This window comes from Plectropomus leopardus, chromosome 12, assembly GCF_026936395.1.
Source record: "Plectropomus leopardus strain MGB_pleo_1.0 chromosome 12, ASM2693639v1, whole genome shotgun sequence".
NCBI classification, from domain to species: Eukaryota; Metazoa; Chordata; class Actinopteri; order Perciformes; family Serranidae; genus Plectropomus; species Plectropomus leopardus.
Window position 1 is genome coordinate 22,312,128 of NC_142187.1, and position 26,443 is coordinate 22,338,570.

At 39.2% G+C, this 26,443-nt stretch overlaps 1 protein-coding gene across 9 annotated transcripts in view; it reads left to right on the forward strand.

The window, feature by feature from the left end:
* Positions 1–19,789: 19,789 nt before the first annotated feature.
* kmt2cb (lysine (K)-specific methyltransferase 2Cb) overlaps positions 19,790–26,443 on the forward strand; it is a 90,415-nt gene continuing 83,761 nt past the window's right edge. For all 9 annotated transcript variants that reach the window (XM_042497366.2, XM_088085531.1, XM_088085530.1 and 6 more), the window contains exon 1: positions 19,790–20,522. The gene's annotated coding sequence lies outside the window, so the exon portion shown is untranslated. The remainder of the gene's footprint in view (positions 20,523–26,443) is intronic.

Sequence of the window (26,443 nt, forward strand, 5' to 3'; positions counted from 1 at the left end):
AACCCCCATACAGTTGTCATGAGCTACAAAGATGTTTTTTTGTACCAGGCTGTAAACATGTTTATTTCTGCTGTAAAGTGGGACATTTTAACATAGAGGTCTATGGGGATTTACTCTGCTTTGGAGCCAGCTTCAAGTGGTCATTTCAAGAAACTGCAGATTTTGGCACTTCCATATTTCAGCCTCAGAGGTTACTGCTTGCTCCCAGCACTATTTTGCAAGGGCACTGTTTCTGCATCCTGGACTTAGCACCGTGGTTGTGATTGGTTTAAGGAAATACAGATAACCCAGAGTGAGTGATGAGCAAAGCAGTTATTTTCAAGTTCAAACGATCAACCCTCCGAATCGTTAACTGACAAGATCCAACTGCATGCAGTCCCACTCACCGAACTGAAACACAGCTGAACATTTAGTTCAACTCACTCAACTAGTGAACTGAGAATTTAGATAAAAATAAAGAAACTCTTTGCAAACTGAAAGCTTAAGTCCTACCCTATGAGATACAGCATATTTTCGGAATACCTAATTATTCAACAAACTATTTGATACTACATCCTACGTCAAGAATTCAAGACTTGGGAGGAACAAAGAGGCAGAAGGGCAGGTTTAAGGGACTCATGTTTACTGTACTTCTAGTGAACAAATCACTGAACATGCACCCATTCCCTCGCAGTGAAAGAAGTGAGTCAGCAAGTTCCTGCATGTTTGCTCAGACCTGAGCTAAAGTGAGAACTGAATGGATTGTTTCAGGAAGTGTGTTCTGCTTCTCCTGCATGTCATACACATAAAATCAATTGTGCACAGTGTATCTCTTGCATCTAGTGTAGTTAAGCGCCGTCTTCTGGTGTTGCTCAAGTGCAGGTCAGTTACTTAATAAAGTCATCAGGTTTGAATCTTTTGTTAGACACAACACTGTTTGAAAAAAATGTCTTACAACCCTCTTCCATCTGCTTTGTTTTGCTGGCCATGAAGCACAATCTCTAAGTTTATTTGTTTATATACTGTTGAAATGTTAGATGCCAATATTAAGAATCATTTTGCAATGTTTGTTTAGATTTATGTGTCTACATAGCTTGCTTTCATCCCGCCACGCTGGCCATGTCATGCTTGCTATTTCATCTGTGTGAAAATACATTTATACAAATCAGTCTTTTATCCTCTTTTATACAGTTATAAAACACCTTAAAGTATTGTTATATGGGACATATGTTATATGTCCTTTGTATTGTTTTACAGTTTTACCCCGCTTCCATTAAAATGCCTACAGTCAGCTCCTGTCTTGGGTCCTTTATGTGAGCGTGTTTAGCTTGCTGCCTAGCCACATATGCAATCGTGTAGTGAAGGGAGAAGAAAGTGATTAATTTTAGTTTGTTCACCCAGACAACTTTTACTTTTGAACAAAGTGTTCGCAATTGAATATGTACTACCCACAGCAGGGTTTTTTTCCATTAGTGAGGAATTATGATGGCTATGCGAGTCTACGATAACCCTGACTAATTTCAATGTCAGTCTGCGGCTGACCCTCGCAGATTCAAACCTTAACTAAATTTCCAATTATTCTCAACAAATGCATACTCTTTGAGACTGAGTGTAATTTAGTAGATGAAAAATATGGCTATAAATCTAATTTCTCATTAAACCCTCTTCATTTTAGAGTGCTCAGTTTTGGAAATCCGGAATGCCTCCCTCTTAATCTCCTCATATTTTACACACAAAAAAATCCAATAAAACAATGAAAATAAAACTCTTTGCCCCAACTGGTAGACTCATGCAACAGCGACAAAGGGCTGCAAGTCATTTTATGGGGTCATGAGCCAAAACGGTTGTGCCTCACTGTTCTAATATACATTGTTCAAACATAAAATCACAGCTGTCTGATAAAAGATGTTTCATCTGAGTCAGTTGTCTTGGGTTTTGCATATTCCTCAGCCGCAGACTGTTTACTCCCATCACTCCTTATGCACTATTTTTGGCCTGATAACCACTCTGTTTGGCTGAGCATTAGAGAAGACCTTTATTGTTTTATGTCTGAGATTATATTTAACATTTCAAAGAGCCAGTGATCTGCCAAACTGCAAGCCTTTTTCTGGCTGCTTGCAGACAACATGCAGAACCTCAGCAGGAGAATCTGAGAAGCCCTATCTCTTTCTCTGTCTGTGTTACAGCTGCCCACGTCGGTACCAAGCTGTCTTTACCAACACCTTGTTTATGGCATCTAATTTTAACTATGTCATTCAGCACATAAGGTAAATAAGTTGTTAAAAACAGAACAGAAAACAATCATTTGGTTGTTTTTTTGACCTCAAATAACTTCACTGCAAAACCTTTGTCAGGTTTGTGACGCGCACAGTCTCATCGTCTGCCTCATCAAACTTTGAAGTGATCCCTTGGTAGCCAACAAAGAGAATTCTGGCAATTCCCTAATGGACCTGGACATCATGACTTATTCAGCAGCCTCACACTCAGCCCAGCAACTGAATTTGGGATAGTTTTTTACCCATCTAATGTTGGTTCACTGCATCTTTCCCTGGACTGTCAAAGACCCTGTTCTAAAATACATGATAACATGAAGGGTCTGCACTGCGATCCTCTGGCTGTATTTTTTGGAGAGGTGCTGCAAAAATCCAAACTGACCTCGTTTAAACAGCTTGCATTTTATCCTAATAAGTCTCTTCAAGGATATAAATTTTACTGAATTTAGGGCCCACAGGCCAAATATGGCCCCCAATGGGGTGCCGGATGACCCCCCAACCCTTTATCAATTCTCAATAAATATAATGTGATTCACACTGGGAAGTGTTTTTGTACTTTTAGTATACATACGGTGCCAGAGTGCATAAAACAGCATCAAAATAGAGCTTGTTGATCAAAAAATTGCCTGTGGAGACAGGCACCCCCAACAGAGGTCTTAGCTGAGGCCCTAATGTTCTGAAATCCTTGAAATGTCCTAAAATCTGAGGGATGTCCTGAAATCCTAGAAAAAGTCCTTCAGTCAAATTTACTAAACTCCTACAGACATGTAAATAGCCTGGTGTGACTGGGCCCTGGCCTCCTGTCATTTATCAAAAGTGGCCCCCAATCAAAGCAAGTCTAGTATCCCTGGTGTAGATTTATTTTTCAACCAAACTGACAGATTTATGGTTAGTATGTGGTGTTGCCAGCAGTTTTATTAAAGCAGCATCTATTTTCTTTTTCATAAGGATGTCTGAGTGGGATTGCTGACCTCAGCACCAGCTTTAAAACTCAGCCTTGGGAAATACAAACAACAACATTGAAACAGGGTAACCCACTATATTATCTTTGACCATGCATAAATTTTATGTCATGTGATTCTCCTCCAGTTAGATCACAGTAACAGGAGGGACATGATTCAGAATGGATTTTTCAACGCCTGAATAACCTAAATACTACCTGCAAACTTCATTTCCTATGAGTACATACTTAATTATTGACAGATAGACTCCTCACTCTGTTGCCCAGCTGAGAAATTTAGGACAGATGCATGCACTGCTTCAAGAAACTGGCCTATTTTGAAAGGTGGCCTTGTTTCATGTGGATATAATTCATCTGGACCCTTAAACGTAAAGGAGAGGTAATGTTAATAAAAGATTGCTGAAAACACAATCTAACACTCAAGACTCTAATGGTCCTACAACTGTCCGTTTGTCACAATTGGGTTGCAATGCTTGTGGCTCTGCAAGGCCATACTTGTGGGCAAAGTGCTTTGGCTAAATGCTAATGTCAGCATGCTAACATGTTCAGAAAGGCTCATTTTCAGCAGTGTTGTTTACAGTATTCATTATCTTAGTTGAGCTTGTGACCATTTTAACATTTGCAAATTTCCACTAAACACAGGTCAACAGAGGCCAAATTGAATGTGTTAAGATTTGCAAGTATGAGGCACAGACTGTTGGCTGTATAAAGATGGACAACATGCCAGCTCCCCAAAAGTGGCGCCAACACATTTAGATCACCCCCTGGTGGCTGGCTGCAATAAAGATCATAAAGCCCACCTCCTCTATGTTAGTGAATGGGACATGGGCCAAACTAAAACCTCAAAGTATATACCAAATACATTTTCCCCAGAGGTGGGTTCTTTCATTTTAGTAGTTCTTATCATGCTGTGGTTTATTAAGTTTTTGGTTTTCTGATAAGTAGGAGGAGTCATGACTGATAGCTCTGTGTGCCAATTGGTATGCTCGCAATCAATGGGGCTGTTTGCAATTGGTCGGGTGTTTTGGATTTCAATACCAGCGGGGATTGCTACCGTGCAGACTCTGACTCCAGATGACACCACCAGCGCAAGATGACAGCAGCTGTATCAGGGATATTTTGGCTTCAGTTTTGTATAGTGGGAGTAAGTGGAGAGATGTTGTCCATCTTTACATACAGTCTTAAAAGTCATAAACCAAAATACTAAACAAAGTATAAAATGTGGTGACTATCCTAAATAGCTTTTTATTCACGAGGCTAGAACAAGGGTTTGTCAAGGGAGTGATAGGGGATGGCACAAGCCACTCCTGAAATCTGATTGGCCTGAGATCTGCTCAGTCAGTTTGAACTTTATGCCAAGGAAACTGTATTTCCCTTCATAGGTGCAATTCAGTCTTAAACCTGAGAGGTGGTAATGTGCAAGAGTACTGGCTAGCCAGATAAATTTTACATACAAATAAACTGATACAACTGTTAAAACATTTGTTCACACAGGCTTATTTATTTTATTTTTTTGGCACATTATTTTGTTGCCTCTCTGTACTTGCTATTGTACTATTTAATTTATGAGGATCATTAATAAAGTATGTAAACTGTATATTACATTTGTGTGGTGTCAGGTGGTGTCTGATGTGTTGTGACTGGTACATCTATTTATCTTTTAAACTAAACAATAAATGGGAACATAAGACACTGCAATCTTTGTATTGGAAGTAGGTATGGTAGTGCAGACAAAAAAAAAAAATCCATAACGGTAGATTAAAGCTATGCCTACACATGTGCCCGCAGCAGTGCTCGTACTTCTTGCCACCCCTGCATAAGTCAGTGCCCCACTTGGACCACCTCAGTAAAAAAAAACCAAAAAAAAAAACCTGTAATGAATACAAACCTGGATTGCCTTCGCTTGCCATGACATATTGTTGTACATCCTTGACCTTCAGGGTGATGTTCCATATGCAGAACATATGGGACTTGCTTTAAAGTCTTATCATTACTAATTTCATTTATCTGACTGCAATATGAGCGGTTTTATTGACTAAATACTGCAGCTTGGCTGAGTGCACTTAGTTAATCAGTTGGGGTCTGACATTTTATTACTTGGAGAATCCACAGAGTACTTTACAATCTTAAATCCAAATGTTCTTTTACGGACACAAAAGGAAAACCACTTCATCAAACAACAGAATGAAAGCAAAAGCTGGGCGGACAATTGCAGATTATTCAAATGTAAAAGGGCATCTTTAGAACTGTAGCTACAGCTCTCAGTAGAGGTTTGTTGAACTACTGAAACACAGAATTTAATTGGCTCTACTGAGGTCTGTGTTAGCCCTGTGGTAGACTGGCAACCTGCCCAGGATGTACCCCCATCTCTCGCCCAATGTGTGCTGGGATAGCTTCCATAAGCAGATGGGTGGATGGATACTGAGATCTTTTTAACTGCTTGTCCTACCCACAAAAATCATTTCCATATTCTCTACACATTACCTAAATCAAAAAACAGAAAGGGACATCATTTTTTTATGCTGCACTTCTTCAAGAAATTTATTAGATAAAAGTTAACTTGTCAGTTTTATCAAAACAGCATGCATACTGATGACTGTTGTATTAGTTTTTCTCTCTCTCCTCACTATTTTTAATTATTTGTTATTAATTTTTATGATATCTGACATCTGTCCAGTCTAGAGCAGACATGAGGAGGAATATGAATGCCTGTAAATCACTTCCCAAACACCACCCACACTTCATCATAGCTCATTGCTATGTAAACAAACAGCATGACAGCTTGATAACACAAAGTACGAGTAGCTGTATTTCCTGTCTAGTATCCAGTATCACAGTTGCAACAAACTGTCATAGATTTCTCCCCTCAGCACAAGCTTATTACCGGGATTCATATTTCTCGTGTATGGGGAAAATAAATAAATAAATATCACAGAAGTAAATTGAAGGATGGTTTGACATTTTTGGCACAATGTTATTGGAGGAAGTATGATCTGTGCTGTAATGTTATAGCCTTGTTCCAACAAGCATCTGTGTGGTGAATACACAATGCATTTGGACTCTCATTGTCATGAAAAACACACAGTGAAACATAAACATGTCCAAACTTCCCCTAAAATTTCTCAGTTGGCTGTCATAATATGCTAAATTCAGTGAAATGTTTTAAAAGTGCTACAGGCAGGGATGTTTTTAGTAAACTTTTAATCAACTTTATGAAAAGAAGTTCATTCATGACCTTGGGGAACATATGACAAAATAGTCACTTTTCAAAAGTTACAAAAAAAAAAAAAAAAATAGAACAAAAGCCTCCTTATCCTTTGAGTTATTATTTTGTCACATAAACCAGCAGTGACTCATACAACAGCATCACTTTAGCAGTGGACAAAAGAAAAAACGCAAGGGCAGTCTGAATGTAAAAGCTCAGTTCCACCTTAGAAATACAACCCCAATTTAAAAAAAGGTGGGACAATGTGTAAAGGCTAAATACAATAGAAAACAATGATTTGTTAATCCTTTTTCGCATTTAGTCAATGTGAAAACAGTACAAAAATAAGATATTTAATGTTCAGACTGATGAACTTTTATAAATATACACTCATTCTGAATGTGATGGCTGCAACTTATTCCAAAAAGTTGGGACAGGAGCAAGTTAAGCTCTATGTGACGTCAACTTTTTTTTTAACAACACTTAATGTTTGGGAACCAAGGACACAAGAAGTTTTCAAAAGTGAAATTCTTTTCCATTCTTCTTTGATATACAACTTTGGTTGTTCAATAGTCCCAGGTCTACAGTGCTGTATTTTGTGCTTCATAATGTGCCACACATTTTCAGTGGGAGACAGTTCTGGACTGCAAGCAAGTCACTCAAGTACCCACATTTTTTTACTATAAAGCCACGCTGTTGTAACATGCAGAATGTAGCAAGGACATCCCTAAAATAGCTGTCGTCTGGATGGCAGCATATGTTGCCCCAAAACTGTATGCAATTTTAAGCATTCATGATGCCTTCTCAGATTTTCGAGTTACCCGGGTTATTTTTTTTAGCATTCCACAACATTCCCAATGTTTTGATGCCGCTGTCCCAACTTTTTATAATGTGTTGAAGACAGCAAATTCAGAATATGTGTATATTTTACGAAAAACAAAGTTCATTCTAAGGTAACGAAAACACAACATCTCTAATTTTCAGGTGAGTATAAACTAATGAAAAAATAGTTATGAATATTATATTTGGTTTCTGCCAAAATATCCCTCTAAATCCTACACACTGGACCTTTTAAGATGCAATGTGTAATTCCTGGCAACATGATTCAAAATTTTAAAAGGGCCACATTTCACCTTCAAGCCAACTCAGCAGGACAAGAATACAATAAATTTAACAAAACTGCTAAAACTCACAGTAAAATTACACTGTTACCTTGTGATCTTCACGTTTGGTAGACCATAGTAGCAAGAAAATAGTATGGTTAATGTTATCGTTAAGTGCACTATCTGAATTTAGACAAAAATTTAAGATCACAGACTTGAACACTTGAGTGAGTAACGAACGGTAAGCCTGAAAGCTAGCTTAGCCTAGCCCGCTTTACTGTATGTCAACCTGAAGTAGCTGACCTAACCACTGTTGGGCTGTTTTGACTGGACAGTGTTAAATTCATATAGGTTACATTATTTTTGGCTGATATGGGTGCACATTTTGACATTAACTTTTACTCTTCACAGCAGTGGATTGCTTATTTGTATGTCAGATTACAGCCTGCTTCCCCAAATTGAGTGACATCTACTGTTTGTAATGTACTGTCTATGGATAACTACCTCATACTTCGAAAAATCTGAACTATCACTTCATGTGTGATCATTTAAATCAAAACAGAGATGTCAACTGAGCTGAAGGGGTACAAACTTTATAGGAATGAATTCATAAAATGATTGTAATTGTTTTGTGACACAAAATAATGATGACTATAGTATTATATCGAACCATCAGCACAAAGTACACATCAAAGATGACTTTTTTGGTTTTGGTGAATAACAGGATATTGTGCCTCAAATAAGCCCCATCTCAACCCCCTCTACTCCCCCTGTGATAGACTGAGATCGCTGTATGTCAATAGACGAGGGATCTTCAGAGCAAAGCCCACCTCAATCTTTTCTGTCACATTCACTTCACTCTCCAGATATGGCTCGAGGGTAGAGCATCACTTCTGGTGTCTCATGCCCCACTACCCTTTCTCCCGGGTTTATATGGGAATTTGAGCCCCATGAATTCATCTCCTCTATTGCTGCAGCAGGCTTGAGAAATTCCATAAGGCATTATCTGAGTCAGGCAGCTGATTTATGCAGCAAAGAGCCTGCTTTATGGTGCCACACAACCAAATGAAATTTTCCCAAGATACAGGAGATGATGCTACAACAACATCATTTCACATGGAAGGTTTCTATTGCAGTTTTTCATGAGTGAGAGAATCACTGCAGGAAAGGTGACGGTGTCCAAGGTTCAAATGGGATTGCAGCAACTTTGTTTGCCTCCATCTATCGGAAACAACTGCGAAAATTGAAAAAAAAACAATTTCTAATAACATATAATGAGGTGAAATAATCTTTGACCCAAGCCAGATAAGCTTCACATAACCTATTGTTCTCCTTTCCTGGAGGTATTCAGAGCAACAACAGAGAAGCATCTCACCTTGGCTCATTGTAACACTGCTGGGATTACTGTACCATCCTGTACAGTGCTCTCAGTGTCTCTGAGGAGTTTGAGTGCAGCAGAGAATCCAGGATATTAGAGAACTCTTAGAGTGAGATACTAGTCTGAAGTGTAAGACAGAGCAGAGTGGGATTTAACCTTGGCTTTAATAAGGCCTCTTGGGTGTGCCTGTAGGGGAGCCCACTGTCGTGCAGCTCTTTGGTGCTTTTCCAAAAGAGAAAGTGAAGAGGGGCTGAGTCTCTCCTCAGTGGAATATAAAAGGGCAGCAAGGGACCATTTGACTGAGGGAGAGGAAAGATGGCAGCATGGCGATGATGTGACAGAGAGGAATAGAGAAAGGTCTATTTTTAAAAGGAACGGATCACCCCAAAATCATAAATACATTTTACCTGAAGTGTTATTTATCAATCCAGATTGTTGGTGAGTTGCAGAGTGTTGGAAATTTTCACAGTCAAGATGTCCGTCCTCTCTCCAATACAATGGAATTAGATGACACTCGGCTTGTGCTGCCACAAGCCTCTCATCCATCATGCTGTTTTGATGCACTGTTTGTATGTTTTCCTACGAAAAGTAACGCACCAAAATTAATACATATCCTTCATGAGCCAAGAAATAACCCATGTATTTGGGAAGGCTGCACGTAACCAGTACAGTCACAGGAGAGGAAAGGAAAACAGTCTCCATAAAGAGGCAAATTAAGGTGGTGGATGGGTCACAAAACACAGGACTTTCCCCAGGAGACCAGTGTTTGGAACCATGTGAACTTTGAGTCATTTTAATGTACGTCATCACCATATTGGTTTTCGTAAACCTAACCACAGAAATGTTTTGTCGAGTATGTAATTCTACAGTGAGTTACTCACTGGGCGCTAATGTGTAGGATATCATATGAACTATTTATGTTCCGGCTTGCTGTTACTGTGATGTCCACAAATGCACATGGTGGTATGACACTGCACATGCTTATGTTTAGGCACATGAAATCCTACGCCAGGACGTCAACAAACGCACATTCACTAGCAAGGACCACGCCACAACAATATATCATCTAAAGATTTATTGTAATATGAAGGTTTGGTGGTATGGGTCGATGAAAGGATGTGAGTGGGGAAGGTGGGTGAGGGTGGTGCTGGGACGTCTATGTAAGGCTGGTCTGGAAGGAAGTCTTGATGGAGGGAGACTCAGAGTGGAGGTACCGTCTTAGTCTGTCCACCCGATCTGATTTCCGAACACCCGAGAGATCCAAGACAAACAGAGCAGAATGGGTTGGCCGGGTATAAGCAGGCAGGCAGGTAATTAGAGGTGTGGTAGAGGAGTGGTTGAGGCATTGTCCAGGTCCTGAACCTAAGTTAACAAATTAACTTCATTGCTGGCACAGATGGTTAGGTTTAGGCGACACAGTCAGGGATGGTTAGGATTAGGGGAAGGAGGCACATGGTAAAATGTAGAAAAAAATCATCACATTCAAATTGGAAGCTAACACCACACTCTTGTATCAAAGTCTAGGTTTGTTTGACCCATCCACCTCCCTTCCTGCCCACCCTAAAGGCCCTGGTGCTCTTTGTATTAGGTCATTACCAGCAGTGTTTCCCCCTTGATGCTGTCCTGCCTCATTTCACGCGTACATGACAGATTCAGTCCGGCCTTGTTGTTAAGGGATGCTGCCCATGTACATATCGGGCAAATGTGACAGGTATAACACCGCGCGACTGGTTATTTTCGGCCACGTTCTCAACTAATGCCATCCACCGGCATTCCATGTGCACCCAAAAGGTGCCTTTCAGCGTTGCATGCTCACACCAAAAGCAGAGCTATTTTACGAGATCATAATGAGAACAGAGTGTTTGTTCCATAGAAAGAAAATAGTTCTTCTATGAAACTGCTCACAACTGGTCATGATATCTGAAAAAAAGACATCCCTGTTGTGATCTCAAATGTATTTTTACAAGTACTTTGAGCACCACAAGCTGAGTGCCTTATAGTTCCATTATATTCAAGAGAAGACAGACATCTCTAAAGCCGATATCTCTAACACTCTGCAACTCACATCAAAACAATGTAGATTGATAAATAGCATTACAGGTAAGAGGGGATATGTGTATTTGATTGTTGGGTGAACTATCTCTTTAAGCTGATATTTTATAAGCTGTTTTCATCCTGTCGCACCAATCAATGATTGCTCGATCGAGTTTTTAATAAGTGCATCAGAGGCTATTTCAGTTTGTACTATTTCTGTATCCTTGCCTTTAAATAAACACGGGCTTTGAAAGGACAAATGTGCTGCTAATCTGAGGTTACATAAACAACTCATAGATAGCAACTAAAGCATAGTGTATCGACCTGTCTGCTCATGCCTGCATCCAATTTTGCCGATGTGCATGTGACTGGGTGTTTCAGTGAATCACGAGTCCAGTCAGACACGCTATTGATGCATCCATGTAAGTCCACGATGGGTGGTCCACACTGAACTCACTGGTTCGCGTCTGCTCTGGGTCACATCATTGCATAAACATAAGTGGCTGGCTGCTGAGAGCTGACAGCATGGTCATGTTTTTTGCACAAAGTAGTGAAGCCAAGCCCGCTCGAATCTTTGATGATGCAACTGTTCAGTGCAAATGAAGGTTAGCCAGAGAGACGCACAGAACAGAATAACAATCTTTTCCTGTTTAATATGCAAAAATATCTTAATATTTTGGAGAACGAGTCTTGATGGTTTGATCATGGGGCTAACACATTTTGGGTCTTTGCTTTCTCTTCTTCTCGTCCTCCGGAGATGGGTGTCTCTGTACTGGCCCCTGAGAGCTTTACATAAGACTTGTCTACTGAAAGCTGATGTGAGAAGTTTTTGAAACTATAAGATCAAGTGATTCCTCTTCATCCCTCTGCTTATGCCCTCGTGTTACTCAAGAATGTCTCGTAAACTGCTGCTCCACTCCTTTTCCTCTTCACCCTGAAGAGAAGAAAGACACTCTATCTTGTCTGTGCAAAGCTGTTAATTTGGTTTTGTCGGGCTTCTTGGATGTTGAACATCTTGGTTTCAGATATCACAGCATGCAGACAGATTTCATGACACCCAACCCCCCCTTTAGCCCCCTCTCTCTTTCTCTATCCTACTCACTCTCTTAGCTCTGTGGATATATTCCCCTATGATTATAAATAGATTCTAATTAGCTCCTCCAGCCATGGGCAATAGAATTCTTCATCAAGAAGGGACTGCACTCAGAGGCCTTTATACATAAAAGCTTGCGCAAAAGTCAGAAGAATAGCAAATCCCCTCTGCCTCAATTTAATTTTTTTCTCTGCAAAGCAGGGATTAATTTTCTTATATTTTATCAGTTTGAAAATAATTCTATGGTGCAATCAATTTCCCTTATGGTTGAAAAGGACTGAGAAAGATCAACCCAACCTCATGACTGAAAGTCACACAAAATCAGAGGACACAGATGTAGTACAAAGTAATGACCTAAAGCAGCTTTAAAGGTACTTTAAAGAGATTTTTTAGGGTCATTTTCCCTTTACTTGTAGGACAGCTTGAGAAAGACAGGAAAGGTAGGATAGAGAGGGGGTTACAACATGCAGCAAAAGGCTACAAGTTGGACTTGAACCCGGGCTGCTGCAGAAGCCTGAAGCCTGTGGGGTGCACACTCTACCCAGTGAGCTTGAGGTCACCTCCTTTATTTCATTTTTTTACATGTAATAACTGTTTTTTATTGTAAATGGGTGAACGCATTGTAACATAACTTAAAAACTGAGACATTTCTTGACTTTCTCGGTTGCTTATAACAGCCTGTGATTTGGCTTCTGTGTAATGGAGAATCCAAAGGGAACTTCAAAACTTCATGCTGCATCTTTCTTTGGCTCTGCAAGGCTACTGTCATCGACTTTAACATCTAAATATTGGACCAAAGATGGCGCCTATTCATTCCAGTGGAGTTGCTTACTTAGTGCATACACCAAAAGAGGTTTTTAGTTACCGGTTTTAGAGATTTTTAAAAGGCTTTTCTCGGCTCCAGGAAAGTTTAAGAAATATAAAACCTCCATGGATCAAAAAAATCCAGAATATAAAGATTCATAATTGATCTTGTTTGCTGTTGAGGTGGTCTGTCAAGAGTTTTAAAGTCTTCTCTTTTACAGAAGTGGTCTACTCAAAAAATGTCTTTTTCGGCTGCAGTGGATATATTGGCTGCAATACCACGAGTGGCTACTGGGATAAGTGAACTGCAACACTGAGTGGCTCTCCTGGGGGCGTGTAATGTCAGTTAATTCATCCAGACTCCCGCGACTGGTTTGTAAATCACTATAGCAGCTACAAAGCAACTAACGCCAGATCCATAGTGTAGTTAAAACTAGCTGGATGGCCAATGAGCTGAGCGTAACCTAAGTTAGTTGTAAAGATACCTTGATGGATCTTCTGTTGGTTGCTTTGTTACATCAGCTAATAAAGTAATTTGCAGTTGGTGGACGATTGGTCCAAAGTAAATATAGGGACATATTGATACTAACAGTATACTAAATATAATTGTTACTTATTTCCCAGTATTCTATCAACACCATGCTGGGGAATCACACATGTGGCTGATGTAGGTGCTTGCTTAAAGCTACAGAGGCTGACTGCAGGTCCCCTGTCAGATGTCATTGTCTGCTCTTATTATATAGCAGGTATAGGTGCTATATTAAGAAAGAAAATGTGGAAAACCAAACACTGACCAGTCATAGTAGGTTGTGGTCTTTGGGAGGGGGGCTTAAAGAGACAGGTGCTGAAACAGTACGTTTCACTCACAGTGTGATACATTCAGGAAGACAGTATGGAAATATAAAGGGGTTTTTTTGCCATTAAAGCATGTTAACATGTTCTAGTAGAAGCTCAAAATACAAGTATGACAATGTGGGACCTTTAACTGCCTCAAAGAGAGATGTCACAAAAAAAAACAAGGATTTTCCAACCCTCAGTCCACCCAGCGTCTCTTCATAGACCAGCCGATAATTAATAGATTGATCTTGACTCCTTTATGAAGCTTACCAATGTCTGCACAGTTTAATAATATCCATTCATGACATCTAAGCATCTTTGGTGCACTTTCTAATTTCACTAAGACCTCAAACTTTCAATTCCCACTTCTCTTTACTTTATTCAAAGCTTGTCAAGACCAAAGACCTGATTACTGAGATATGGCCTGAAGAAGAGACAGCATTCTCTGTCTCTCTGTCTCATATCCACTTTTCCAGTTTTGTCTGTCTAATGTATCCCAGTCGAGTCTCTCCAGAAGTTTTGTTCCTGAAAGTTCACATTTTTGTTCTTTAATTAGACCGTGATGGAAAAAACTCTCTATTTAAAGGTAAGTAGTCATTCCACACTGAGTTTAAACTCCCAGTTGTCAGAGGAAATTATGATGCAAATTTGTCCGTGAAATATTTAAACATTTTATCTCTTTGAAATTAAAGATTAAAACAGATCCCCTATCCTGGAGCCTTTTGAAGTTTGTATACTCTCTGTGGTTTCTTAGCTCTCACACAGAGCCCAAGTCTTCCAACATACTAAAGTTTTGAAATGTGTTCTGCATGTAACAACGCAAAATAATTATCTGGCTGTGCAGGGAATTAATATGAGCTTAATTCTACAATACCTGTTCTTCTGCAGACAAAGCACCCAGCCAGCATCTGGTTTCATGTTTCCTGTCTCCTCCATTATATTAATATGATCCATCTGCTCACCTGGCAGCTGTCTGTTTTGTTATTCTGTCAGTGCAGCTGCTTCTTGCCCTACCTCGAGCAACATCAGTGCTTTGTGTCTAAAAGCCTCCTATAAGAACTATACAGGGAAATGAAAAAGTAAGGTCGTTGTCATGCTGAAACTCTGATGTTATCTCATCAGCACTTTTATTCTTGTTGCAGGAGCAAAATAATGATCTGATGTTTCTTCAGATAACTTTGATAACTTTGAGTCCGACTGCATGGTTTACATCACCTTTCAGTAATGGTGTCTTTTGTACATCTTTTATATACCGTATGTAAATTGTCTTGCATTGTGGTATCCCTTGCTTTATGACTGCACCAGATAAAAATGTCAGAGTCTGCATATAATGATCTGTAGATTGTGTATGTATGGCACATTCGAATAAATATAAGGAAAGCAACCACCAACGTAAACGGAAAGCAATTATTTTGTGGGAATAGCAAAGCATATCCACTGCATTCTGAGACTTAACACCCACATGAAGGCTCGCATGGCTAGCAAAGTGTAGGTCATTAGCCTCGAAAACGCCTTTTTTTATCTCCCAGTCTCACTGCCTCCATATTCTCTTGAAAATTAGTCCTTAATGCTGATAGCCAAGGGGCATCAATTAAGCTCAACAACCAGAAAAGAGCTCCTTGAGCATTTAACTACTCGGCGTGTAATTGTGTTTTATTTTGCTGAAATGACTTATAGTATTAAAACACATTTGTCTGCTTATAATTATATAAACCTACATTATAAATTTATATCAAAGAGATTTAGATGAGCATGAAAAGGTGGGGAGAGTCTCCTGCAGAAATGTGTGTGTGTGTGTGTGTGTGTGTGTGTGTGTGTGTGTGTGGAGGGATTTACTTCCATTAGATGCCTGAACATCATGCAAGAAATGCAAAACTTTGAGAAAAATGGTGAGTTTTTGTTGGTGTAATACTGGGCTTCTCAACCTTTATTATGTCAAGGACCCCTAAATTGACACACATCAGGTCGTGGACCCTAATTTAATAAGATTTTTTCTCCATCTGAGAAGATTTTGGTTGTAAAGATCAGAACTCTACAGATGTCAACTACATTTAAGAGTAGAAAATGTGGATGAAGTGAAACCTATGATCAGAATAGTCGCCTTAATGACTCTTAATCACATCGGGCTCATTTAGATTGTGAATTAAAACATGAAAATACACTATTCACGACCTCTGGGGATCTCTGAAACTCCCTCAAGGACCCCTTGGGGTCCCTAGACTCCTGGCTGAGAAGTGCTTATGTAAAGTCACATTGTGTCAGTGCAGTAAAGGTGTTTGCATTTTTAAACTTTTAGGTTTACCATTGTTCCACTGGCTCAACAATCCTCCGATTTAAAATTTTTTTTTTTTTTTGACGGGGCTGCTCATCTAATCTCAAATATTAAAACCTCCCAAGAATATATCACTAACGGACTGAACTGTTTATCACTTGAACGACTAGATGAAGAATGGCAAAAGAGATTAAAAAAAGAAGGATGTTGGAAATGCAGAGAAATTGGATAATTTGATCTGATTCCTAGTGTTGTATAAAACAGAGCCATGCTGCCCTCTGTCTGAAATATACCAGAACTGATCTTCTCCACCCAAAACATATTAACATTTGATATTATTTCAGAGGAAATGTCTCATTTGGTCTTTGTTTTCATGTTTGTGAATTAAATTACATACAGTTAAGTCTTCCGTATAAATTTTATGTGGGAGTAAAATAGATCCTGATACACTGTACAGTTAATCAAATTAATGAATGCAATACCAGTTTGTGCAAATTAAGCAATTTGCATGAACTGAGAGTAGTTTTTCCCTGATTTTTAAAAACTTTTTGTTCAGTCCTCTGTCTGTATTGTGTTTTTTTCCCCTTATGTTTGACAATTTTTCAATTACCTCTTTTCTTAACTGCATGCTTTTCTACTGCAGGATGAGGCTGTTTGGCAGAAAGTGAGGGTGCTGTCAATATAGTTTTCTACAGGTCTTTTGGTCTGTCCTTATTCTGAGAGATTTATTGAAGCGTAGGCCTATATCTTAAATAATAATCCACACTTTTAGATAGATAGACAGGCAGACATAGATCTCTCTCTCTCTCAGTGCCTTTTGCCTTTGGACTTTTTCATGTTTCATTGTTGAAAAATATGAATATTTTAAATGGGTCGAGGTTTGGTTGGTTTGTAAGACATTTTGACATGTTGCAGGTGCAAATAATGAAATTAATGATGTCTGAATTCTATTTAGCTGCTTGTGCTCTGATATTTTGCATCCTGAGTTACAGTCACTCTGTTATGGCTTATCAGGACACTTGAATAGAACACCTGTGCTTTTCTAGTCGAAATGTAGTTCACAAAAAAAGGCCTATGAGGACTTTTAACAGAAGATGAAACACATAAAATTGCAAAATTTAATCAAATCCATACTAACATATCTAAATGTAGCTCCAATATAAAACTTAAAACAATTGATTGCACACGTTTTCAACTTGTTCAATTCATTATTGCGTATAGAGTCACACTGATAGTAATTACAGCCTGGGTCTAGGTCAGTAGGTCTGTCAGCTTTGCACAAGTGGAATTAGGTCCAAAAGAGTATCACAGAGACAACACTATACAGCAGCTTCATGTGTTAGGTAATTAGGTCAATGGTGGCTGGTGGTGTAAATGTATACCAGCCCAGAGGTCATAATTTAGAAAGTGACACCTGTATGTGCGACGTCTCACACTTCACTGACAGCAGCCAACATGCCTGACCCAAAACAAGACTTTTAATGCCACAATGTGCAGTAATGCACAATGGTATTCATTCAGTTCACTGCAATTGATGACTTAAATGCATGTTAAGTCTGAATAGTTGCTGTAGACATTTTTTTCCCACAATAAATAGCTGAAATTGAAAGATACTATTTCCAGAAAAGAAAGGCAAATAGCTTATTATATACGTTATTAATTCAAATACATTAGTCCAATCAAAATGCAGGCATGGATTTCTTACTTTACTCATAAGGAAAAATGTCGTGGATACTTCTGCTGACAGTCATTTCTGTTCATGAAAATTGTATTTTTTCATATTTGGATGATAACACTTTATGTGGGTATGATTGATAATGTTGTAAGTAAGGCTCGTATACAAGCACTTAAAGACTTTCCAATATTTAAGTTGTTTTGTCAGGGCTCAATTTACTTCCCTTGCCCTTTATTTATAACTAAATGTACTTATTTTATTGTTATGACCTCATTCTAGGTTTGTGGGCTTCCAAATGCAGCTGTCTCATCTGTGTGTCACAACATGTATAATACTGTGCATGATATATATAGACCTACGGGTGGGTGACAAATTAAAGGAAAAGCCAACATAAAAGATTGTTGTGTCTTGTAACTAACATGTAGTATCTGATTGTGTTTTTTGACCATTTACATTAGATTCCCAAGCCTTTTTTTGCAATCCATTCAAATTGTTAAGAGCTCACCACCATGGATGGACTAATGAATAAGTCTACCGCACACAAGTCCAGGGGCCCAAAGTGTCAGGGGCCCATGGGCCTCCATCTGCAACATGTCACTCAAATTAACAGATCAGAAAGAGATTTAACAACCAAAAACTGACACAAAAAGACCAAAAAGACATTCAAAGGAACTGCAAGGAGATACAAATTAACTACAAAAAAGGGCAAAATAACCACAAAGAGACACAAAATGACTACACAGACAAAATAACTGCCAAGAGACGTAAAACAGAAAATTCTCACATTTTGTATTTATTCTAAATACCCTCAAAACCCTAAAGCCCATAAGTGGGTTTGAAAAGCATGTCTTGCATCAGGGTTGTGTTATGTCTGTATTTTAAATACTATCTGAACCCCAAATCCGGCTGGTGGGTTTGAGGGCCCTTTTTTTTCTTAAAAAAAAAAAAAAAAAATCACACCATTTATCATAGCCAGGAACTGTAAAAACTAAAGAATCATTGCTGTTTGCCCAAGTAATGAGTCTTATTCTCATACTGTCCATTTTTTGCATTGGCTCTAATACCTACAATTGGTGTAATTTAAAAAATAAAAATTAAAAAAAGTGGTTAGGGCCTATTTATAGGGGGCATGAAATTTGTCAGTCACTGATAAATAAAGAACATATTTTCTCAGATTTTCCCTGTCATTTATCACTCGTCTGTATGTTACCATTGTATTTATTTGAATTGTCTCCACTTGATTAAATATTAATTAAAAACAATAATAAATTGCAAACACATTGTGAGCCGTGTTGGCCAGCAGGGGGAGCTCATGGGCTAGGAAAGACGTGCCAAGGTTTACCATTTAAAGGAATAGGGCTGTGTTTATTTCCCGTTAATTTGTTGGAGCTTCACTCGAAGAAACTCAATAAGTTGTAACTAAAGGCGCTCTGAAAAGACAAATGCACGTAAATGCGTAACACCCACTGGCTCTATTACTTATTATGTTGGTAGCCGCTGGAAGCCGACCCCTGGGGGTTTCTCTGAAATTTAACCCTTGCGTGTACAGTATGTCTGCCAGTTTTGCATGCTACCTCGTACCAAATACCCAATGCAATTCGTGCATCGGTGTACGTGCATGTATGCACGAGAGAAAAGGAGAGGATACGTTGTCGTGGGGAGATCCGGTCGTGGTTTATCTGAATGGATGCTGGCTGGATGAGCCCTGAACCAGCACGTATTAAAGTTAATCCATCCTTGAGTGTCTAAGCGCTGCTCTAGAGAAAGCTGATGACTGTTTGAGTCACTACAGCTGCTGCTGCTGCTGCTGGCGAAGATTTGCATGAGCTGGAGCACCAAACGGTTGACAATCCCACTCCGATCCGTCTTTAATCCAGGCGCCATCTTTTTCTTCCTCCCTAGCCATTATTTTATTTACTAAATGCCCATATCCCTCCGCAGGGTCAGAGAGTATTTTGAAGAAATTGTCAAACGGTTTGCGTGGTATTTATATCAAATATTCTTATCGATGTTGTTAAATATTTCTCACACTCGCGAAACATATCTTTGTCGACGAGCTGGGCCGTTTTGGAAAGATTTGTGTGCCGTAGTTGTGGTAGGGGGAGGTGGGTCTAGTTTTTGAGGAGCCTGGAGGGGCTGTGCTTCGGTGCCACTTATCATTAGATATGGCCACCGTTATAGAGTACACCGAAGCGTCATCTTCAACTTAATTTAGTAATATTCCTTAGTTACTTCGCTGATCGGTCGCTGTGGCAGGCGAGATGTTATTTTTGGCAAGCTAATGTTTGTTTTTACATGTCTTTGGAGGCGGCTGTTACTGCGTGGCAGGCTGGCTGCGAGAGTCTCCTAACTGGCCGCTTGGTCCCGCAGCTTGTCGATGCTGAAGAAAATAGAACCAGTTGCCAACCAAGCGGTCGGCACCCAACGTTTGTTTTGCACGTCTCCGTACCTTCGCTGAGGATTCACATTTAAAGTTTCATTTACGGGGTGTTGACTTTTGCAGCCGCTTGGATTCTGGCTTTGATTTGTGTGTACGTTGATGGTAAAATTGTTGGCCGTAGACTTGGGTGGCTAACACCAACTAGCTATATAACCCGAACTCGTGCGACGACAGCTGTCATTGGAGAAAGGAAAGTGATCCCCACAAATGCGTGTGCAAGTGAAGCGGTTTTCTGTTGGATTTACATCATCTGCCTTTCCATCAAATGGGCAAAGTTGGGAATAACATTGCAACGTTGGAATATAATGATATGCGTTGTGCATTTTTGAGAACTGCGGTGTTGCTTCATTGGAGAGAGGCTAGCTAGCTCAATTAGCTTGCTAGCTAGCTGGGTGATAAAAGTGCGACGTTTCATCTCCCAGTATTTTGGATATGAAGAGGATAATTCGCTATTCATAGGGCTGGAAGGTAAGACACAATGAGATGTTGAATTGTTTTTCATGCGAGGTAGATTTGTTTGGCGTTCACCTCGTGAAGTAAAGCTGAGCCAACATTATCCACCTCCAGTCTGATGTTGGGGGTTTGTCGCCGCCTTGGCTTTCATGACTCAGACTATTCAACGGAACGGAGCATTTACTAGAACGGTTCTGGGGGGCTATACAATCAGAAATGGGAGGCTAACGTTATATATCCATAGTTTAACACAATATTGGCGATCGACATTCACACACAACTAATGCTAGATTATAATAAAAAACAAAAATCGCAGCTTACGTCATTGTACAACGTATGATTTTCACTTTTTGTGGAGCATTGTAGTTCCCTAGAACATTTCCGTTTCATTGAATAGACCGAGCCTTTGTGTGTGCTGGGCACAAATGCTCATCATTGCCTTGTACCCAGTTGTAAGTTGGCTAACGGACACCGTTGTTAAAGCGAACCGTCAAGTTTGCCATCATCCCAGACTTTTATATTTTACATTGGCTGTGGCACAATAAGAGGCTGAAGCATTAACATTTTGTGTTTCGGCGTAGGCGTTAGTTACACGCTAGTATGATGAGTTGGCCAACTAACTGCAACCACAGGTAACCTGTTTGCTATGTGAACCTCTTTCAAAGTTGTCTCGCCGACTAATGTCTCTCAAAGCCGAATTCAGGCTGCTATTGCCAGTTAAATATCAAAAATTGAGTCATTTCTTAATGCATTTCTAGTCACAGTCAGACAATGGACATATTACTTTTGTGTGTGGTCGCCAAAGGAAAGGCGACAGAGTTCAACACAACAGGCTAGCTATCGCTAGCTGTATGCAACTGCTTTGTGCCCAAGCCTGAGTTAACAAAAGCTAACGTTAGCATGTCTCCAATTGTGCCTGTGGTGGTCGTGACTGCCTAGTAGTCACCGGATCCCAAACTCGGATGCCCTAACAATCAACGTTATTCTCATTACTTTAAGTTGAAGCTTACCTGGTGGTAAATATGCTTGTGAAATTGTTCTTATCCTACTATTTTTTGTTACATTATCACCACTTCACACCACAAACAGCTTAAGCCCCCGTTTCTTATCTAAGGATTTAAGTTCGTATTCATAGTTTCTGAATTATTGTTCTGACAGCCTAACCATTGTAACGAGTGATATTTCTTGTGGTGTTTGGTGTTATTGGACCGCCATCTGTCCACAGAGCCTGGAGGCCAATATAGACATAAGAGAAATAGAGTGTTTCTACAGACCGGCAGTGAGAGATGGTGTCATTTCCACAATATCTGTCAAATCACACTGAGATCTGTCCCACCTGTTTAATATCGGAGATCATTTGTGTCCATATAGTATCTCTTTAAGCCACAGCACACAGCCAGCCACCAGTAACAGTCATTTTAAATAACTGTTTAGGACAACAAAATGTGCTAAATAGGGATGCATGATTATATAAGCACATTATTGGTATCTGTGGATATTGGCTTCAAAATGAACAACATTCTGACCTAAGTTAGCATTTCTCTTATTTTGCACAATGAAGGAATATTACATAAACTGAAAAGCATTGTATTTCATGTCTCCATGATAATAGTATGCATTAGATAATGTTAATATCACTACAGAAGAGACTTAAAGATTAGCCAAATTAGCTGTGTAAAAAAGTGGATGTATTGGTATCTGTTATCAGCCAAATAAGTAGTGTGTCTGTGTGTGTGTGTGTGTGTGTGTGTGTGTATGTATACACATACTGTATGTATATTTTTAAAAAACAAAAACATAAAACAAAACAATATTGTGCATCCCTAGTGCTAAAAGCAAATTTGTGTAGTGTGGGGCTAAACAATATACTTCACTTCAATTGGCATTGCATTGTACAAAATAAATTACATTTCATAGGATGTCATGAAATGTCGAATAAGGCCCACCATTGTTTACAATCTATTTTACCTCTTTACTAAAAATGAAAATGAACAAAGTTGACTTTCTCATGACTCATCCTAAAGATTAGTCATAATGTAGTCTGATGTAATTGCGTTTTTGTACAGAAAAACAAGCTGGCAAGTCAAGTGGCTTGTGTGGATTTTTTAATCTTACTTTTTGAAATGACTGGTTGGTAACAAATATGCTGTGTCTGTTGTTAGCTTTTGAAAAGCTCTGTCTGGTCACATGAGTCAGTTAACCACAAAACTTTTTATGTTGTGTACAACAATGCTTTGGAAACAAAAGACTGAAAATGGTGAAGTTTTTCACTTCATTTGTTTATGTAGCTTTAACTTTATAATATTAATCAATTCAACATTTTTGAGCCACATTCAGAAAGGTTTGAGACTTCAGAAATCTCCCTGAAACACCACCGCGATACAGTGCTATGGGCTTATTAAACGGTGAAAACAAAAAACTGTTGTCTGCTTTCATGTTTAGTGGACACAAACTACTACAAATGTCCTTTTGGATGTTACTGACTGTATGAAGGAGGTCATTTCTGGAGTCTCTTGCCTTACTAGCTCAGTTTTTTCCACCAACTGCTAAGAAAAATATCTGGTTATTGCTTTGCTAGATGCTCAAATGTCTTCGCCAGCCACTTGTTAACTTTGTCCTTGTCTACATTAGCCTCGCACACCGAGGCCAAAGCAGCACAATGGCAGCAGCTGCAGTCAGCCATCATGGTCTACACAAAATGCATATAGCCATGGTAATGCTGTGAAATTAGAGGGTTTTTTTACAGTGCTCTCAGCCCCCAAAAAATTAAAAAATCTGTGCTAATCTTTATTTACACAAACTTTTATCATGCAACACCTTAGCTCTCAATGATGTGCAAAACACTTACTGTGCTGCACCATTTGCCTGCAGCAGAGTATAAGCCTTACCACACTGCCTAGTTGAGAGAGGCTTGATGTTCACGAGACACACATGTGGAGGCAAACACTTTTCAAAGCAGCTTGTGCAGCACATGAAGACAGGTGACAGATTAATAGAAAAATCTGAATGAATAAACAGAGAAAAGCAACAAATGTGGATGCTGTCATAAAGGGCATGAGGGGTCTGGTTTGAGGGTGAAAATTATATGAATCACACACTATGCTCTCTGGAGTTACCACATCTCAACCTACTGAATGCTGAATGCTATCATCAAAATGCCAAATGGGAAAATGGTGTTCATAGATCTGGAGGAGAGACCCATACATTTATGCAAAGGATGATTAAATCTTTTCACAACATAATTGCATAAACTTTCACAGGGAATGGCAAGTGGTCAGCATTACATTTTGATTATTATAACCAGTAGCCGAGTGGAGACCCATCATATCAGCTAGCTGATATGATGGGTGTTCTACAAGGGAAATGGGTAGGTTACTGATAGGTGGGTATACTATGAATGGACAATTAGTATACCCTGTATACCTGCGTATACCCTCCACTATACCGCTGTGCGTAACCCAACAGAAGTAGTTCAGTCTTTTCATCTGGTGTGAGTCCATGGTTAGAAACTTGGAATAATGCGTCAACACTCTCAAGTAGGAACAAAGGGTGTTTTCCCATTCTTCTTAATCTGCAGCGTATTCGGCATTGCATGGATTCAGTATTGGTACTCAATAGTCAAAAGCAAGGTGACTTTTTGGAGATGGGCTTGAAATCGATTGTGAAAAGAAAGCTGTATGTTTCCTCACCATCTATAGAATCAGCAGCTGAAAGTGCAAAGCAGTCGCATCAAGACATTTCTTTACTGAGGGGTGTGAGTTTGTTGTTTCTTTTGACCACAAGAACTTACTCATTTGGTCAACAACAACACTTCATCACAATAACATGTGTTAATGCATAAAGCTTCACAATGTTATCAGTGTATGGCAATCACACTGACATCAGGGTGTGCAAAAAAAACAAAAACCTTTCCTCTATTTTTTCTTTTTTACCCCAAAAGACCCAGTGGAAGGAAGGCCTGTTTCTCTTATGGACATCTGAATGAATCATGGTGTGTGAGAGCTGTAGATTAATTTAAAAAAATCCTAATAATAATCTTTAGTTCTATAGCACGTTTCATACATAAAATGCAGCTCAAAGTGCTTTACACGCAAGAGTGCCAAAATCTAAATCCTAACAATGTATGATATACATACATACACTTCAACATTTACACGCACATGTACACATAAATAAAACAAAACCATTATACAATCACCCCATGATGCAAGTCCATCCTGTTGGCAAACTGCAGTCACATATAAAGCAAATTAATTTGAGAGAATCTGACTGCTGGAATGTTTGTGCATCTTTTGGATGCAAGCAGCCAATGGGTATTTTCACAAAAAGTCTTTCAAATTGATTTCAGACTTTCCAGCTTTCCGCGTTCATTTCAGTGAACAAAATTGTTCACTGAAATGAAAGTTTGCCTCAGTTCATCATAGGAGTGGGTTATCTGGGGTGAATATCAAAATTTTATAACCCAAAATCAAAAATGTGATGGTACAATTTTTGGGAAATTCAATTGCAAAACTATTTCAAAATAAAATAACCAGATGGTAATGTTTGTTTTTCAAAAGTCGGGAACAGTTGAGGAAAAGGAAAAGCAGTCCTGTTTCCCTTTGTGTCTCCAATCCAGCTAAAGGGCAGCATTCACCATATTTACCATTTAGCTTTTTGTTGTAGATTTTCTTTCAGTGGGTGGGTTGCATTAAATAGAAAACTGTTAGCCGCTGGATGTCGAGTAATGACAGAACGCTTCTGATTTCTTGTAATGTCCTTTTATCTATCCACTCTATGGGGCCATCATTGTAGCAGAACTTTGTGTGAATGTGTCTTGAGACTTTTTTAACTGTATCTTAATCTGCACATGTAATCAGATTTTAAATGTGTAAAATAATCTCTAAGTGTGTTCTCAGATTTGTGAACATGTAGGCCTATAGAAATCTGCAAATGTGGATAGGTCCATGTGTCTGTATATCAGGCCTATGTGTGTGCAATCTGTAAAATAACAACAGAGTGAATTGTTGTGTTTTCAGAATCTGTCATCATATTTGTAAAGGTAGAAAAAGAGAAAAAATCTCCAATCTGTATTTAGATTTGCAATTTTATTATAATTCTTAAATGTGTTGACTAAGCATTAATTCGTTACATAGATCTGTGAATGCGTGGACAAATCTGTGGTTAGGCCTGGTGGCAAATTCTTTTGACCGGGAGCAGTGGGCCAGCAGCCAAATGTCTTTTTTGGTAAAAGTAATGCATCAACAACAGTTGGATTATTGGACAAGGCTGTTTACCCAGTAACATTAGCATTTTTTCTGAAATGCTTGCTATAGCAATCATATTACATATTCCTTTGTGGCTAGGTTAATATAAGATATCCCTGTGGATATTACCATTTTCGCGTGATCCTTTTTCAAAGCTGCCATGTTGTTTGTTATGTTTAGACTGCTGCATTTAGCAAAGCATTCTGGGAATTTTTTCTACCACTTAGTTTGGAGTTTGCATCTGAAAGCCCTCCATTTCTAGGGCCTTGTGGAGAGTTGGATGAGAACCACCCCTCGACCCCCCCAAAAGAAACTGGACACCATACCCTATGCAGTGGGTGTGGTAGGGCCAAAGGGGGAAAATTGGGAAGTTACTAAATATGTCGCTAGTCGCTTTTTTTGTAAATAAAGTTGCTGAAATTGTTTGAAAAGTTACTTAATCCAGTAAGAAAGTCACCAAGTTGGTAGTGCTAGTAGTGCTTAAAATAAACTTAAATGGGTACACCTGCAGCCCATTGGTATGTAGGCTGTATAGCTAATGAGGCACATTTGCAAATTGTCAGACGCATTTGCAGGTACAACAGAGGTGAAGCGAAACTCGTGGGTAAAAAAACCTCTAATTAAAAGGCCCGCCTGAGTCGTAATTATTGATTTATCTGCATTTACACCTGTTGGAGCAATATACTTAGG